The sequence below is a fragment of the Echiichthys vipera genome (genome assembly GCF_963691815.1).
Source record: "Echiichthys vipera genome assembly, chromosome: 18".
Classification (NCBI taxonomy): Eukaryota; Metazoa; Chordata; class Actinopteri; order Perciformes; family Trachinidae; genus Echiichthys; species Echiichthys vipera.
Window position 1 is genome coordinate 18269789 of NC_139843.1, and position 5132 is coordinate 18274920.

The following is a 5132-nucleotide window of genomic DNA, read 5'->3' on the forward strand; positions in this document are numbered from 1 at the left end:
ATTACAATGTTATTTTAGATGTATAGAAAAGTCATTGTTTTGTGTCACAAATGAAGTGTGGGCGACTTTCCCTCCCACACAAATCATCCTGACTGTTTTTGTGCACAGACATTTCATTTTCTACAGCCTTCTTCTATTGTTTGAGGGTTTTTTCAGAGTGAAGCATCTTTAATCATTAATTCCCGGGCGGCTGTTTGCCAATACACAAACGTTTCTAATATGTGGCAGAAAGCTTGGCTACATAAAAAAGACCGAAACATTTCACTCTTGTTTTCCAACCTTGCACAGACTTGTGTGCGCACACACACACATACACACACACACAGCGAGAGCTTCCACCTATCCTTGACACCCGAGGATTCTCTGAAAGAGCCATATGTCTCCTCAGCGTCGTCACAGCAACAATCTCAGGACCATCATGCACTTCTCTCTTATCATGCAAATGAAGCAGGGATCCGGACCAGTGGCCTGCAGACAGACAGTTTACACGGGAGATACAACACTTACCAGCAGTCTAATGGGTGCACATGTATGAGTCACACGTTAGTAACAACCGTGCAAAGGTGCAGAGTTTGAAATTCAAGGACCCTACACTTCTATATTTATTTTTTGAAAGCATTAATTAATTCAGAATGGACTATACACCTACACAAACCTTCAGTATGAAACTGTGTTCATGATAAAGTAATTTATTATTTGATTGTTTTATTTAAATACTTATTTTTCTATAGCGTAGTCTGGTTATTTAAGCATTCATGGATAACTTTGATGAAGATGTTGATCAAAACTTATAATATTTAGTTTCTTAAGAATATGGCAGTGGTTGAATTAAAAGTTTAATGCGCAATTATATATTATCTTACAGTAATGGTGTAGTTACACAGTTACACAATAACTTAGTCATAATCCGTGAGATTTGAAATATCTTGTTTCTAGCGCCCTCTTTGGCAGTACGATGTAACTGCACGTGAGTCTGTTCTTTCAGAGCCTCCATCTTTTCAAGTTCACAGTCTCTATGTGTGTTGACTTTTCTTTTTTTGCTCTTTTGTAAACTTTATTGACACACCTTCACATCTCTACTTCCGGTCCGCTTATTATATGTTTACCCCTTAAATCCATACACACACATGTTCCTATTACACTTCTGCCCTTTTAAACAAGCCTGACTCAGAAGTTGGAAGTTCTGCATTTCCGATTACAATGAAACGCAGCATAACCGTTCCACCAGCAGAGTAACCGCTGTCAGCAGCGTCATAAACATGCCGTCGTATTTGCATTTAGAGAGGGGATGTCACCACAGACACACAGATTGGAATACTCTTTCCTTAGTGGGTCATGTGAACAATCACAATTGTTTTCTTGATTGATTAATTGTCAATAAAGGCTTTCTTAATCATTCCTACAACTGCTCACACTACTTAGCAATTAAATACTCCCCTCTAACTATAGGAATGAATAATGAATATGAATGAATAGAATAAAACCCATTGCAACCCTCTAAGCTGCTTTCAATGTGTAATGTGTAAAGACTATATATCTCCAGGCGGAAAAAGCCTCCTCAGTTTCATTGACAAAAGGTGCATTGGACACTGACACTGGCGCTCTGATCGTTTTCAGCAGAGGAAACTGTTATCCTCATTTATGAAAGCAAGACAGCCGTTAATGTATTACTCTTCCCCAAACCTGCAACTGCTGGCAAGTTTGAGGAAAAGTAATACAGTAGCTGCTGCAAAATATTAACTGAATGCATTGCTTTTAGAAGGAGTGATAAGTCATTTGCATTATATTACTTTCTATAGTTGGTAAACTACTGTACATTGCTCATACATGCTTGTTTAGGCTAGACAGTATGACAGGGGACTCAAGTTGGTGTGAATTCAAACTCCGCTATACTATAGTCCACTCAAACTTCACCCATCCATCTCCTACCCAGTCCTCCTCCTCCTCCTCCTCCTCCTCCTCCAACAATGCCCAAGCAGCATACAGACAGAACTAGGTCATGGTGAACCTGAGGCCAGCGGCTCCTGTTACTTAGCTCCAGAGTCGGGACCTCAAGAGGTTGAGTGGGATTCAAACATCAAACTTCGGCTGAGACGGTGGCCTTCACCGTCAGCAGCGCTGCTCCATCAGAGCAGTTAACATAAATGATGAGATTTGGACCCATTCACGGGTCAATAGCACAATTTTCTAACTCTGGGCAAGTGATTGCATAGGCTGATTTGATTTCAATGTGTTTGAGCGGGTCATACTGAAGCATTTGCTCTGGGCTGTAGACGCCTTATTGGAGTGGATTTAAACAGCCAAAAGTTACGACAATTTACTGCCTCAAAGCCAGTGTTGGAGGTTATTTATTAAAAGTAGTAACTCCTGCCACAGTAAAAAAAAAAAAAAAAAGATGTGTAATTCATTCACTTCATGCATGTTGACAAAAAGTTTCAAAAACCAACCATTTTTCCAACTCAGTTGGTACAGCTCAAACTGCCTTTACCAGACAAAGACACGTAATGGGAATATCCGTGAAAACGCCAACAGGAAACAGCTGATCAGTCTAGTGAGTTAAATGTTTGTTGTCGGCAAAGGTGTTTCCCTATCCCATTTAGTGCATCAACCCTATTTCGAAAAAGGCAAAACCCACCCTTTTATGCACGTAAGGGTACTGCAAATACCAGAATAGTTGCCGTGATCATGCAGCTGTATGTTTGCATGTGCTCTGTAGAAAAATGCAACTGTGTGGGAAAACTAAATCACTAAATCACTCTCCTAACATGCTTGGCCGTATAGTGCATATGAGACACAGCACACATTCATAAGAGGCTCACGGTCAGCTCTCTGTAAACTGGAGCATCAGTATTGCTTAATATAAAGTGATTGGCCCGTTGTCCAAGGCATCACTGTGACTCAGCAGGTAAACATACAACTAAACAATGGGAATCTATTGTCTGAGCTCCACAGGGATGATTGAGCATCCTCGACACCCTTAACTTATTCATTTACAGTCAGATATGTGCTCATTCTCTCTCCCTCCTGGCCATACTAAATTAGCATCATATTTTGAAGACTGTTCTGTACTGGAGTATTTTCCATAATACCATTTTCCTTGTCTTACATCAAACATTCATAGATTTACAACTTTTCAAATATCTTTATCAGATAATATGCAGACGATACCTAACTTTATATTGTACATGGAAATGAGATGGATGTGATTTTTCTTTTAAAGAAAAGATACACAAGGAGTTGAGGGGCAACTACCTATACAGGGATACGATTTTCATCTGAAATGATACGTCCCCTTGGTTGCTGTTGCTACACCTGTCAAACTTTCAGATCTCACCCTGCCCATAATGCGGTTCACAAGGTCAAATCTCCTTAACACTTTGTGCTTTTGCAGTCACATTTGGACATGGGTAAATATGATGGTTGAGTGGCCATGACACATTTGGTACCATTTGACCAAAAGATGGCCCTGTAGCAGCATCATCTAACTTGAAGGAAGCAATCTCTGCCTGTGTATGTATGCATGTATGCATGTATGACTGTCCTCTGCATATCTCAACAGCAGTTCGTCCAATTAACTTCACAATTGTCAGGTACATTGATAACGGCCCAAGGGAGTGCAGTGTGGAGTCGGATGAGGTTCTTTTCAAGCAGTGCTTCAGCCTGTTCCAAACAAGCACTGCACTAGTGGAAATAAAAGACAACACTCTCTTCAACATGAAGAAACCCAACTTGACAACCATTGACAGCAAAAAACAAACTATGATTGGAGAATTGCATTTTGGGGAAGGGGTTCAGCAATTGGTCAATTCCTGAGATTTTACTGTAATCTATGATGGATCTGTGTCACCAGTCGGACAGTTTTTGGCTAAATTCTATCAAACTTTCTGTTTAACCGTCATAAATAAATGATAGTGTAATGTTTAGAGTTAATTTAATGGTGTAAAACTAACATCCAACTTCTTGTCTTTGTAACCATATATCGCTTTAAAAGTCTAATTTAGCTTTATGTTAAGAGTCGTCAAAAGGGTGCTAATACTGGTGAATTAGCCGCATGCTACTCTCGGCCATAGTCACACACCACGATCTCCTCAGGTTAAACACTGGGAGCCGCCGGACATCCAAATTAACATCAGTGCTGTCAACACGTGCTTCAGTCCTTCAAAAACAAAATTATATGATTTAACAACTCCAAAATATACCGTAAAGTCTTCTTAATTGATCACTCAGCGTTCTTACTGCTTTCTCTCATCAAAGTCACTTCCGTTTACTAATTAGACCTATAAATATCCATATCCATCAAAGATCTACCACAATATTCTCGGATCCACTGAAGGAGACTCAACAAGGACGCAGGAAGTTGAAGTGATGGGCAGGAGAATGGAGGGCGAAGGGTCAGAGAAAAAGGCCAGGTACACACACACACACACACACACACACACACACACACAAACACACACACACACACACACACACACACACACACACACACACACACACACACACACACACAGTATTTGGCTGGGAGGAGTAGGTCTCCAGGCTCTGCAGGTTTGTTTTACTTCTCTTCTATTCCAGCTTCCAACACAGTAGTGCTCCCTGTAGGCTGCAGCAACACCTCAGTGTGAAGGCAAATACCGTAAAAAACCCCACAACGAATCCTCAGACAGGCCTTGAAGGGCGCTGAATACCAAACAAGCAAGAAGTAGATATGATCTTTTCACCCTGAACCATAACTGCTTCAAAACAAGTCGTCATAAAGGGCATCTGTTGCGGGTCACTGAGCTGCTTCTGACCAGCCTGCTGCCTCTGCTGTGTGTATCTGTGACAGCGTACGGTGCTGTAGGACGAGTCAGAGAACAACTCTACGTGGTGACGCCATCCCGGGTCCAAAGGAGCAGATACTTTAGTGACTGTGCCGAATTCCAGCCAGCCTGAGGACTGACAGTGTTCAGTACATCTGTCGCCGTACCTCGACAGCTTCCTCGTGAGGACAAGCAGACTGCGATGCTACTGTCTGCGATAGATTTATAAATAAATAAATAAATATAGAGGGAATGAGTGTGCCTTGCCCTCTGTGTGTGTTACACAATTTACAGCTAACAATCATCCCAGAGGATTTGACTCAATAGAAT